Source organism: Myotis davidii, unplaced genomic scaffold (genome assembly GCF_000327345.1).
Source record: "Myotis davidii unplaced genomic scaffold, ASM32734v1 scaffold345, whole genome shotgun sequence".
Lineage (NCBI taxonomy): Eukaryota > Metazoa > Chordata > Mammalia > Chiroptera > Vespertilionidae > Myotis > Myotis davidii.
Genome location: NW_006296540.1, coordinates 2,365,727 through 2,380,408, shown reverse-complemented (window position 1 = coordinate 2,380,408; position 14,682 = coordinate 2,365,727). Strand labels below are relative to the sequence as shown.

Here is a 14,682-nt window from a genome sequence, read left to right as displayed (position 1 = left end):
CCTAGGCCTAGCCTGGCTTCTGTCGCATGGCCTCTACCGCCCTGCAACACTACGTGAAGCTCCCCACCCCGGGACACTCCACGATGCTCACGGCCCCTCGACTATTCTGCGAGGTTTATATGCAGAATCCATGGACACAGACAATAGTGCCATGAAAGCCTGGAGTAGGGGAGCAGGGTGAGGGGATCAATGGGAGGAAAAGGGGATTCACTGTAATACTTTCAATAATAAATGTAATTTTTAAAAAGATCATGTTGGTATTAATGATGTTAGTGTCATGAGTTGTCAGTGAAAGACAATAGATTTTTCTTAAATTCTCCAGAGAAAGGAATTATCTATGAACACTGAAACATATACTTCTAAGCCTCAACTCATGATTACTGAACTAAAATTTCTGGAAAAAAACAACTGATAATTTTTAGAAAACTGGGAAAAAAGAGGTAAATGATACAAACCTATCAATGAAGCCAATCAAAAGGACAACATTATTTTGCAAAGGTTTTGTGTAATAGAAAGACCTATAGCTGCATCTATAAAAATAAGCAAAAGCTAAAAAAGTGGGAAAAAGAGAAAATACAGTTCAGAAGTCTTGCCTGAGCAATGACTATGGCATATTCATTGCCTTTAAATTTTTTTTTAACTGTGATAATTAAAAAAAAAAGAATATATCCTCTTCCAAGAAAAGTTTACATTTTAAAAGGTATGCCCAAGTAATAAACATAAGCAAATAAAATGCTAATGACATCTTAAAAGTACACCAGACCTTCGGAAGGAAAGCTGGAGTTACTAGATTGACTCAAGCGTGATAGGAGTGTAAGTAACATGCAAACCAACACATGGTTTAAGAGGAAATTAAACATTTTTGAAAACAGTGACAATTTTGGAGTTACTGTAAGATTTGGCATCATTAAAGAAACCACACACAGTATTTGCTGAGCTGGAATAAATGTACCCATGTGGTTATACAAGAAAGGAATAATGAAAGAAGTTAGAAATAGAAAGAGATAAGGGTCTATTACTAATGGCTTCAATTTAATCCAATAGACAATCCATTACTGAGTGACTACTCTGCCCAGCACTGTACAGTATGTCAGCAGAGAAAAAAAGATTTTATTATATTGCAGTCTTTATGTGCTCATTAATTTGAAAGTGGAAAAGTAAATGTTTTTGGATGATAATTAACATAATTGTGGGATCTGGGTGTGGGGATATAAAGGTTTCCTCTAATATAATCGTGTTCTTCTAGCACACCTCAAAGTGTGTCTCTTGAATCAGAATTCAGTGATTGTGACCCATAGACTGAATCTGTAGAGGGAAACTGAAATGTAAATAGAGCAACCACTCAAAAATGTATGATGTCCTTGATATTTTCAGGAAATGCATTATGCCCCTACCTTATTCAGATCTTCTGATTTTTTTTTTGGGGGGGGGGGTGTTATTGTCACATTATTATTTTTCTATTTATTTTTCACCAAGTTAAGGCAGGTTTTAATTTACATAAAATGAACTAGAATCATCATCACCAATATTGATAATGGAAGTAAGACAGTAGGTGACAAATGACAATAAAAGTAGGAAAGGCTCTGGTTAGCCTCAGTCATTCCAAAGGGAAGAAGCTACCAGCACTTTGTAGTGATTTTCACTTTCATGCTGACCCATCTGATGCAACATTAATCTGAAATATGATTTAACAGGCCCACAATCATACCTTCTAGAAAATGGGAGTATTTTATATACATACATGGATATTTCATTAGGTCTTTTCATTGAAAGCTGAACTCGATTATCTCTCTTATGAATTTTTTTTAATTCAATAACATTTTATTTTGAATTTTCTATACACTAAGGCATTATGCCGAGCATGGGGTTACAGAGAAAATTAAGACATCCTCCCTTGTGTCAAGAATTTCACAATCTAGTAAAAGACACTTGAAAACTAGCAACCACAATACTCACTAGTTCTTCAAACTAAAAAATAGCAGGTAGCAAATGTATGCTAGGAACCATGCCAGATGTTAGAGGTGAAGTGATGGTTAAGTGTGATCAACAGAATAATACCCCATCTATGATGTCTATGTCCTAATTCACACAACCTGTGAATACATTGCCTAATGTGACAAAAGGAACTCTGATGGGCTTAACCTAAGGATGCTGAGTTTGACAGATTATCCTGGATTATCCAGGTGGGCTGAGCATAATCCCACATGAATCCTAAAAGTAAAAGGAGGAGGTCAGAGAAAGATCTGAAGATTCTATGCTGCTGACTTTGAAGATGGAAGAAGAGACATGAGCTAAGGAATGGCAGCAGCCTCCAAAACTGGAGGAGACAAGGAAAGAGAATCTCTCCAGAAGTAATACAGCCTATGACAGCCTGATTGCCGCCCCGTAGACCCATTCCTAACCCCTAGAACTGTAATAAGTTTCTGTGCGTTTAGGCCACCACATTTGCGATAGCTTGTTACAGCAAAACAGAGAATTAATACAGTCGTAGTGGTTACAGGCAAGCAAATAAACTCATGAGAAAAGCAGATATGTGAAAGCACTGTATAATACAATGGATTAAAATACTGGGATTCATAATCAGCAGTGACAAAGTGTGAGTCACAGTAGTCTTCAGAGAATAGGTGATGTTGTAACTGGCTCCTGAAGAATGCGTGTGAGTTAGTTAAAACAACAGAAAAGTCACCTCAGGCAAAAGGAGGAGCGCATGAAAATGGTCAATGGTGTAAGACTACTACAGCTTCAAAAGACAAGAGAAAATTCAGTGTAAAATTCAGTGCAAGAAAAGGGAGGGAATGGCAAGTAAAGAGAAAGGACATCATACGCCTCAACTCCAGGAGGCCCATTCACCCAGAACCTATGATGTGTGTGTGGCCCACTAGTGGAGCACTAAGGATGCCCCAGTGAACAAGCTGATGAAGAAGTCTGTGTCAGGCTGAGTTCGGCTCCTCATACCAATACTAGAGGCCCAGGCGTGAATGCACGGCCCCGCTCACCAGCGTGCACGGCCCCGCCTACCTGCGTGTGCCTCGTTTGCAGCCCTTCCCACCCATGCGCATCCCAGCACCCCCCCAGCTCCCTGACGCCAGCCATGCCTGCAGCACCCCCCACCTGCACATGCCCTGCCGCTGCCTCGCTGCACCGCCACCAGCCTTGCTGCGATCGGAGCCTGTGGGCCACGGGGGAGGGACCAGCCATGCTGCGTGAGCCCCTCTCCGCGGGCCACAAGTGACTCGTGGGCCAGGGGGAGGGACCGAAAGGTGCTCCTTCTGGTGACTGGTCGTTTGGTCATTAGGGCCTTATGGCCACTGGCCTTTTATAATATAGATAAATAATGCGGATCTGCCTCATACTCATTAGGGTGCTGCAAATGAATGTTTAGGAAACAAGCCTCATTAACAAATCTAGATTTAGAAGGATAACACAGATGGAAATGCAAGGGATGTACTGCAGTGCTAAGAGCCAATGCCCCAGCTATGTTTTTATATGTCATACACATCCAAACCATCTTAAGTAATTATAAGGGGCACATGAAGAGTGGCCTCAAGAATTTTCAACCCCCCAAACCATGTTTTTTTGAGCTGAATTTCTTGGTGTTATATACTTCAATTAGTAAGTGAAACATTAAGTTGGTAAATGGGATGGTTTTTCAGTCTTAAAACACTTTGTGTGTCATTTATTTTGCTTCAGATCTCTGTTTTGCTTCATACAGTAAGACAAAATTATTAAGATGAAACCAACAACTGTTTTCCTGCGATTTTTATTGACATTTTGTACTCTGAGTAAAGGTCATATCAAACTATCAGATACTTCACTGATTGGTTATACTTTCATTTAATTTACGCTGCTCATCTTAGACCTGCACTGGGATTACTGCCAGTTGCCTGCTGGGAGCTGCCACACTTATGGTGTAGGCACCAGTTGAGGATGCAGAGATTCAAAGGTTTGTTTTGGCCCAACTCATTTCACTGTTCATCTTGTTCTCCTGATCTTAAAAATAAGAACAGAAATGCTAACCTTTGTAACCTTACAGGAATAATCAATACTCTGCCTAAGTGATAGAGAAATGTTCCAACACAGTTGGACTTCAGGCCATTTTTATACCCTATGATCATAAGAATTTTTTGAAAAGTATGCACTTTTAACTGGATGATGAAAGAACCAGGAGGAAAAACTTGGTGGTCAATGCAGATGACCATTTGATTTTGCCCACAAGCAGTGAAAGTTTTCTTCAGCATGGAAGGAGAAGTGAGAATGAGCATTATATTAAATATATTATGAAAAGAGGTAAAAAATATATTAAAGCTACATGAGTCACAAGGGTCTGAAAGTGTTCTTTTCCTTTCTATTTCATATGACTTTTAATAGAATATAGTAAGATAACTCTTCAAAAATATGAGAATATTCACATAGTAAAACGAATAAATCCCTGGCTGGTGTCACTCAGTTGGCTGGACATCATCCCATCCTCCAGAAGGTTGTCATTTTGATTACTGGTCTGGGCACATGCCTGGGTTGCAGGTTCAATCCCTGGTTGGGGTGTGTGTAGGAACCAGCTGATCAATATCTCTCTCTCTCTCTCCCCCTTCCTCCCTCCCTCTCCCCCCTTATCTCTAAAAATCAATAAAAAATATTTAAAAACTAATAACATTAAGTAATCATGGGAAATGTGCTATGTGATTAAAAACATCAAAAATGGAGCACTGATGTAGTATTTCCCAAAGCATTTCTCATGGAGTGTTCATAGATGTTACAGGAGAAATACCGCTCATGTTGAAATCAGAGAAATTCTGAGTAAAAAAGAAATAAAATATGCTTCTTTGCTCTGAAACTTCACAGAGCCACTAACAGGTTCATTAACGTTCATCCAAAGGAGCATGTGTGTGGCAGTGACTGAATTCATGTGAGCACAGAACCTTTCTGTGTTTTCCTACCCAGCAATTACCAAACCTTGTTCCATGGCATAGCATATTCTAGAGAAGCACAAGCAATAATTCAAAAAACATTTATAAAGAATGATGTCAGTTATTAGTGGGTCACTGTTTATGTCTCCAAGGATGCAAGAAAGAGTAATGGAAGTCAATTAAGCAGGAGACTTTTAAGTTAAATGTATAAGAACATTTCTCATAGGGAAGCTGAACTGGTCAAATGCAAGTGTCTGGAGAAGCATAGTATAAGGAAGAATTAAATATGATGTGCAAATTATCTCTATTCCTGTTTATGTCATGATAATGGCAATATCAATATTTGAAAATCTGTAGAAACTGAGATTACAAATATAAATTCCTACTGGAACAGAAAGACATTCATAATATGACAGGAATTATTAAGGATAAGAATACTCTGTCTTCAAGAGGTTTGTAGGTAAGGATAATAATGTAACACTCCCAAAAAGTAAAAACGCCCAACAGTTTCTATAAAATTGATTAATAGATATTTTGTTGAAGCTGATGAAATTTGAGCAGAAATACTGAATATCAAAAGGCAAATGTGAGATGCCAAAATTGGTAGAATAAAAATGAGAAATGTAAGAAGTCAAACTAGATTGGAGGTCTTTTCAGCAGATTTTAAATGCATCTCATGAAAAGAAGAGGGTCAGATTAAGTTGCCTTTGAGCAAGCCCTTCTGGTTTGGCTCAATGGATAAGAGCATCTGTCTGCAGACTGAAGGGTCTTGGGTTCAATTCCAGTCAAGGGCACATGCCAGTGTTGTGGGCTCTAAACCCAGTAGGGGGCTTTGTATAGAAAGCAACCTATCTATGATTCTCTCTCATCATTGATGTTTCTATCTCCCCTCTACCTCCCTCTTTAAAATCAATAAAATGTATATATTTTTTAAAAAGATGCTTTTTTTGAGAAGATAAAGATGGTAAAGTTTTATTTTTTACAGAACTGTTTTAGGAGTCAGGGGATTCAATACTCCAACCTAAAGATAAAGAAACAAATGCAATTTTTTGACAGATATCAGAGCCTAATAATTCAGCTGTCTGTGATATTTAATGTTTGAATTTTAGAAGACTTTTGGGCAAATCTTTGCTATTTAAGGAGAATGATTAAATGGACAATATAATGAGGGTAGGCTAAATGTCTTTATTTAAGATACTTCACATTTATTATTTTAGAAATACAACACATTGAGCTTCATCTAAAATACCACATCAAAAGCAGGGCACACAGTTCCATGCTCTGCACAAAGCAACCACTTGGCAATTTCTGCTAACTTACAAGTTAAACCTTATCAAGGCTTACTGGGTTATAAGCCAATGCAATTTTCTAAACCAAAGATGTGAGATTTACCAATTAAGTTTTAGAAACAGGAAAGGTTGCCCAGTACACCATTTCAAAGCATTAGGGTTACAACAATAAATCATTCAAAATGTCATGCCTGAAAAGTCTAGCAATAACATTGGAAGTCAGTCCCCCTACACTTCCCTGTTTGACTAGATTTCAAAACATTAAAAACAACAACAAATACTAAGTATAGTTCGCTAAGACAGGTAACTTTCTATTTCATTCTATAAATTTGTATTTGTTGTCAATCATTATCACCTTAAGTAACAATCAAACAGTAAAAGTCTGATACTACACTGTTACTCAAAATAGGGAATATAGAGAATATTAGTGGAAATGATATTTAAAATATCTTAATAACCAGAATGAATAATTTACAATTCAAAATTTAAAGTACATTTAGTCCTTTATAATCTCTAAAGAAGCTATGCTTAAAATGCTTATCAAGTGATAAAAGCTATAGCACCAATCATTTTAAAGAAATCATTCCATTTATAAATCATGTAAAAACCTGCTGATATGACTTTTTTCATTTTGTACATCTGTCATGAGCTATATGATACAGTAAGGTTTGAGCCAACAATGGACAAAGGGAATCAGAACAAACTTTTCCAACTTCCTCATTAAACTGGTCATCGACAGGTGACCTATCTCCATAGGCAGAGTTTTTCACATTAATGACCTTGTTCAGTAAATCCTTTCTCTGCTCCTGTTGAACACTTAAAATTTGTCTAACCCTTATAATACCTCCTACGAGTTTTATATATCCACCATCTCCATTATTGACTCAATCACAAAAAATACTTTATTGGCATGTCATTTAATTCATTGGCTTAATTTTATTTTGCTTCAAATGGTATGACATTTTTCTTTTTGTAATACCTGCTGCTTTTATAGTTTGTTAATTTCACATGTTCAAGTAATTACTTTTAATGTTTTCTGAATTCAGTCCACTTGAATACTTGAATAACAGACACTTTTCTAAAGCTAAGAAAGTATTGCTCTGTTGGAATATTTGTATTGAAGCCAAATCACTCAAAAGTGCTCATTTTCTAAATGTTTAACTAATCCCATTTTATAACTTCAATTTAAATAAACATCGGCTTGATGTAATTTTTGAATTGTTTTTTTTACAGCTCCGGAACTGAAAGCTGCCCACTGAGGTGCAAACACCCTTCCTATTTTCATCGTTTCAATTCTCAGCTCTTTAGATGCACTAGTACTGCAATTCTTTATTATTTCATGTTGATTTAAGAGATTAACTAGATCTGGTTCATTTAAGAGATTAACTAGATCTGTATCTTTTGACACCTCATCCAGGGACCAATGAATATGGTGAATTATGTAATGCATAATAAAATACCTAGACAGTTTTCTAAACTTTTGGTTGAAGTTCTACTCTGTCTCCCCAAACTTATACAGATGCCATCTATACAAAATCCAATAATGTTCTAGTATAAATATTCTTCACTGAAACAATTTTTTCCTCAAATTATCTCTAAAATTTGATATAGCATGTCAGATGTTATTCCTTTCAATACCTTCATTACCAAATTCTTGCCTTTTACATTTTAAGTAGACTATTAAAAGTCATACAAAATAGTTGAAGTTTCATAAATACTGATTAATGTTACTTGTTTTATAAGTTTAGCAAAATGCTGTTTATTTCACCGTAAGTTCAAATTGAAACAATAGGTTGGTTATATGGATATGTATTTATGCCCTCCTAAAGTATTTCATGGCTGAAAATGTGGTCAATTATTTTTAACTAAAAAGTAGATTGTGTTAAAAATTCTGATGGTACATTCTAAATGTTTGTTCTATTAACAGTTAAAATTGTTGCGTTTAGATTTTAAATGTGTCTTTATATGAAACTGACTCTACGTGTCTTATTAATAACATATTTTCCTTACTGGAGCCATGAACTTTAACAAAACATGATTGCTACATGATTAAATATGTAAATGTTTAACATTTTCAAATTTTCATGACAACTTTTGAGCACCATTTGCACCTGACATCACTAGTAATAAAAAGGCAGTCATATTTTTGAAATAATCAAGCTGTTTCCATTCCATAAATTTTGAAGTCACTGTTGCACGTACCAGAAAATGTTCCAAGCTGCAGTTCATTATTAATATCACTTCTTAGTTCCCCTGGCAAATCTGATGACATGCTTGAGATCGGCGTGTGAAGGAATGGTACCGAGTAGCCTGTCAATGAAGGTGGATAGCAGCAGGATCAACTGAAGTCGCACGGGGCAACCTTACAGAAGATGGCTGGTACACGAGAACCCCTTTGGTTGGGCTGCTTTGTGTTACTTACATAAAGATTCACCTCCTTTTAGCAGGGGGGCCTCCCTCTTCATCAGAGGACCTTTCTGTTGGTAGGTCAGTCCCATCCAATTTCTTCTTCCTTGCCTGACTGGCTGGAATCTCTGAACTATGCTTACGGGGGGCCACTATCACTCTTGTATGACTAGTGGGTTCTAAAATCAATGAACAATTCTTAGTGAGTCAGAGGACACGCGAACTTTCTATTTCTGTACCCTGTTGGCTGGATCCTTCCTTAGCTTCTTTCTTTGGTCTCAATGGATACCAACAGCCATCTTTTTGGAATTGGATCATATCTACATCGGAACAGTCATTGAGAATTTCCATTAAAAGACCATCTAAAATTAAACTTTCATAGGCAGCTTCTTTTTTACACACAGGACATACCCAGGTGGGGTTCTTCTCATTCATTGGCAGATATAAGGCAGCATCAAAACACTGTAGATGTATACAAGTCTCTGTTCAGCATGGGTTTGTCAACCTCATTTTCCCTAACAGGCACATTAAGGGTAACGCAAGGTCAGTTATAACAATTTCACTTTCAAGATCTGCAGTACGTATTTCCTTAATTCGTGCTCTAGAATGGTCAGGGTCTCTAATACCTTCAATTTTTAATCTCTGTAATAACATGGCTGATGTGAGCTGTCGGACAAGATATGCAGACATGGAGTAATTCTTTCCAATGTTTGATGCCCAAGAGATGGAAATCTGGTTTGGCACAGCTGAAGATAACCTAACTAGAGATGTAATATTCACAGTGTGGCCAGGGCACCTCTATTTAATCGTTGCATTAGGAGGTGGTGGTGGTGGTGTATACTTAGATGAAGGAACAAGCTTCCCATTTACGTTTATAGATAAATTCTCGAGATAGTCATCTTTTTTAGGGCAACTTGTCTCTGCCAAGCAAAGTCTCAGCTGAACTTGGGCTCTATAATCCTTCCCACCATCTGGCAAGCGAACTCTGGATATGCATATCTCTATAACCTGTTGAGGAGTCAGAGTAAGAATAAACAACTCCTCTTGAGACCATTCAATACTTCTTTGAGCTAAACTCATGGGCTCGATGAGAACATCAAGCACATCATAAACGGGCAAGTTTTTTAACTGCACATCAGGATGGGCAGGAGGGATTGGAGGACATGGCTGCTGCATCTCAAGCATGGGCTTAGTATCTTGAAGCAACACAGAACCAACAGGGGAGGGCGGTGAGTGAGAGATGTCACAGAAGTGCAAGGCAACCTGTGGATTCCAGCCACATCCAGGTCAGTTTCTACAGGTGATGAGCTATCATCCAAAATGAAAACTGAAGATCTGAACGTGGATAAATCAAAAGGTCCTTGAAGAGTTCGTGGGTACAGGTGTCTATGATGCAATTCTCAAGTTTTATTTTTTAATTTTTTAGATGGATTAGTTCTTTTTTTAAAAAATATATTTTATTGATTTTTTACAGAGAGAAAGGGAGAGGGATAGAGAGTTAGAAACATCGATGAGAGAGAAACATTGACCAGCTGCCTCCTGCACACCTCCTACGGGGGATGTGCCCGCAACCAAGGTACAGGCCCTTGACCGGAATCGAACCTGGGACCTTTCAGTCTGCAGGCAGACACTCTATCCACTGAGCCAAACCGGTTTGGCAGATTAATTCTTATTTATTTTTAAATTCCATTTGGATCTAGTCCATTTCTAAGGTTTATGGGATGAACTTTGGTTTACAGAGAAAAAGTTGTAGTTAACATTAGGATGCTCAGGTTCCAACGTGTCAGCTAGGAACTTTAAACACAATAATGAACACTGCAAACAATAAAAGGAAATGAAACTAAGCACCAGAACTAGCAAAACAGAAAAACCACAAAAGCAATTTAAATGTTAAGCATGCTATTCAGGAGGCAAATACTGTGCTAGCACCATCTACACAAAAGCTACTAAGACAAACCCTGGTTTGTAGCTTACAGAGGACTAGGAGTTCTGCCCTCTGGGCTCAGTGAAATGAGGCAGGGAGCCCAAAGGTTCCACAGGAGTCCAGGTCAGAGGATACGTTGGAGGGGAAGGGGGATTTAGGAACCTCAGGCCAATTCAAGAGTAAAGAAGTGAAGAAAACAGCTACAGAAGATCCCAAGCACTGGGTAGAGCTTGAACCAGGAGTACGGTGGGACCTGGGCAATCCTCAGATCTTGTCCCCTCCCTGTTGTTGAAACAAAATGAAACTCTCTTCCTGACTCATCTGTTTAACAGGACCACCTTTGTTTGCCAAACATTTCTTCCTTTCACCTTCCAGGGAAGGGAGATTAGATTTACTCTCATATTAATATGATACCCACTATTGCATTAATTCTCACACGCCTTCCATTTTAAAAAAAAATTATTAAACTGGTTCAGTCTCTTAGAAAGTTTTCATTCAGTCTGTTCCTATAGAGATCCTAAGAGGTTCTGAGTCATGTCCTAGGTAGAAATAAGGCCTAAGAGGTCCATTAAAAGTGTCATCGAAAGTAAAGCTGTGCGATTTGGCAGCCATGTTATAAAATGAGATCTCCCCCGTCTCATAGTCCAGGAAAACGCCCATGTCTCTGGGCTTCAATTCAGACAAGAGAGGGGGGCCAGCTCCCGGGGCATCAGAGTCATTCCCGTGCCACCTAAGCTGCCAGCTTCCCTGAGCGGCCGCCGGGCTCCTCCTCAACCTGGTGGCCAGAGAATCTGTGCAAACTCCGATCTCCCATGTGGTTTTGTCTCCCACTTCTACCTCCCAGAAATGCCTGCCGGAATGAAAGTATGGAAACCCCAGGACAACTGTGTTGACTATAAATCTTTTTGGAGAATCAAGAACGTCTTGCCTTCTCTTTGTATATTGCACACATTTTTTATCCTCAGAGACAGTCAGGTTAGGGTGTGCCGTTTCAGGGGCTAGAGCAGGGGTGGGCAAACGTTTTGACTCGAGGGCCACAATGGGTTCTTAAACTGGACCAGAGGGCCGGAACAAAAGCATGGATGGAGTGTTTGTGTGAACTAATATAAATTCAAAGTAAACATCATTACATCAAAGGGCACGTGTTTTTTTTTTAAGTTTTATTCATTTCAAACAGGCCGGATCCGGCCTGTGGGCCGTAGTTTGCCCACGGCTGGTCTAGAATGATACCGACTCTAAATGTCTTTGTAATTCTCTGCAAAGCAGAATACTGGAAAGGAAAACTGAAGCCTTCCTCACGTAACTGGTCTGAAAACACTGATGGGGGGGTGGCACTTAAGAGTCCTTGTGAAACTTTTGACTTGTAACAGCAATTCGGCATCCATCAGCACCCTGCAGTCGGCTATCTGACTTAGCAGGCCCTTGACTGTGGAATTGTACTCTGAAAATTCGGTTATATTAGCCCTGCGTTTCTTTTCAATCTCCTTTTCTTCATCGGCTAATCTTGAAAAAAACTGCTTCTCGCTCACGTTCTAAAAACTGCCTCAGGAGCTCAGATTCAGGGCGTAATTCCAGCTTTTGGGTTTCCACCTGCTTTCTCAGTTCTGAGGACTTTGTGTTTTGAATGCTTAGTGATTTCTGAGCGTCTGCCAACCGCTTCTTCAGGACCTCAGTGTAACCTCTGAGCTTCTGCCTGTGATGAGAGGCAGCCTCCGCCACGGGCCTCACCTGGTGGCCCTGGTGGTCAGGAAGCTGAGTGCACAGGGGACACGATGTGAAGGAAAACCCCTATTCTGTAAAACTACTGTTTGGAATTCTCTGCTATTCTTTAGACGGCCTCTTATTCTGAAAAAGTAACTTTGCTTTCTAGCCTGCTTGACTAGTGGGGGAGATAAACTTAGCTGTCTGACCTTGTAGGCCAGAGACTAGATACACCCAAGGCCATGCCAGGTGCATTTTTTAATTGGATAGAACTGTGTAGTTTTCAAGGCCGCCGCCAGCAAGCGCACAAAGGGCTGGCTCTTCCATAAAAAGGGAAGTTCTGCTTGTAGCTTTGCTTTGATTTTGTATTAATTTCCCTGAGCCCGCCGCGGTGAATAAAGTATACCTCCAAACTCTGGTTCTTGTCCGGTTTTTCTGTAACAACAACAGCTCTAGGTCCCCCTCACAGAAGAGGGTCAGGGCCCCGTGGTGCTTCTCACATAAGCGCGTCTCTCCCTGCTGCTCTTTCTTACCCCTGGTGGTCTGGAGGACCTTGGCCGTGTCAACCATCTTTTCCAGCTGGGTGTTGCTCCTCAAGTCCCTCTCTTGGCATGAGTGACGGCACACAGGGCAAGGGAACCTGTCCTGCAGATCAGCCCAGGCTGCTGGGTGCAGGAGCGACAGAAGCTGTGCCCGCGTTCGATGGTGACAGGGTCTTTCGGGTCATCCAGGCAGATGGGGCACTTGCTTTCTGCCAGGAGTCCTGCCAGAGCTGCACCAAACGCCATTGGGCCCTGAAAGAAGGGCGGGACTGAGGTGGGTTTCTTTGGGAAGCTGGGCTCTGCAGTGAGAGGTGGATGCCCCGCCAGGAGTCCTGCCAGAGCTGCACCAAACGCCATCGGGCCCTGAAAAAAGGGCGGGACTGAGGTGGGTTTCTTCGGGAAGCTGGGCTCTGCAGCGAGAGGTGTATGCCCCATTTTTTGCTCTCACTTCTCTGACCACCAGCTGAGTCTCAACTCGTTGTGAAAATAGAGACAGAAGCATCGATCAGACCTTCAAACCTTAGAGGGAAGGTAGGGGAGGGGGGGGTAAAGGGGAGAGATCAACCAAAGGACTTATATGCAAGCATATAGGCCTAACCAATGGACACAGACAACAGGGGGCATGAGTGGGGGGATAGGAGGTAACGTGGGGATAAGGACACATATGTAATAATAAATTTTTAAAAAAAGAAAAAAGAAAATCCTCAGTTTCAGGCTCCTCCCCAGCTCAGGTCCTAGTCAGGGCACTTGCAGTTGGCAACCAATCAGATGCGTTTCTCTCACTTTGATATTTCTCTCCGTCTTTCCCTCTCTCTGGAGCAGGGGGGCTCCTGGACAGATCCTCTCTCAGTGCAAGAAGCCACGATCCTCAACTTTGAATTTGAAACGCAAGGCTACAGCTGCTCTTCAATAAAAGCAATGCCCTATCAGGCCATGCTTGCGTCCACTTTTATTCCGCCCAGCAAAGCCTAGCAAAAGGGCCATTCACTGTAGTTCAGAAACCTAAAACTAGAAGAAACCATATTCCTCAGCTCCTCAGAATCCACCATTTCATACCACCCGCGGGCGCAGCTGTTGCCACAGCACCCCTCCCAGCAGCTGCCACCAGGGCCCCCACTGCTGCCTTCAGCAACATTCTGCACTGGGCCCAAGTATATTTTTAAAAGAAAATTCTCTTAATAGACTTAGGTCTGCTTATGATTAATGAAAGCACACATTACAATAAAATTTTTACAAGTATTGTGCTGCAAGTTCTAATGAGAAGAGAGAAAGTACATGATCTGAAAATGATTATTTGAAAAAAATCTCAAAGAAATCAACTTTCAAAGGAAAAGTGGGAATTATTGGACAAAGTCAGAAACAAAGACACTGTTGCTTTATTTTTAAGATCATTTAAAATTTAAGATCATTTTTTAAAAAAATTTCAAAATCATTTAGAGTGCCAAATAATCTGTTGAAATAGCTGAATTATATAAACATATACCTTTGTTTAATAGATAATAAAAAATAGAGTATTTTTTAAAATAGGTTTGCAGTAAGAAGCCTATTTATAAGCAAATATTTACTTACTGAGGTTTCAGGTTAAGAGTCAACTGCTACAAGGAAGTTTATTGTCTCAGTTCTCCTTTGACCACATTTCTCCTAATCCTAAAGCAAAGTGAACCATTTGCTTGTAGGATTTCTATATTTTTGGCATTGAAAACGTAGGACTTTCAATGCATTCAATCAGAAAATAAGCATTTTGTGTGAGGGCTACTGTGTCCCATGAACACTGTTATGCAGGGAGATGCAAAGCTAAGAAACTCATAGCTATGTATGCTCAAGAAGCTCTATTAACTCAGGTGCCTTCTTACTCTGGGAACATTATGTCACAGAATTATTTATAAGGATTACATGAGTTAAATAAATGGCACTTA

General features: G+C 39.8%; 1 pseudogene; it reads right to left on the bottom strand.

Annotated features, from left to right (window-relative positions):
• Positions 1 to 8,348: 8,348 nt before the first annotated feature.
• On the bottom strand, positions 8,349 to 13,815 carry LOC107184395 (annotated as a pseudogene).
• Between the last annotated feature and the right edge of the window lie 867 nt (positions 13,816 to 14,682).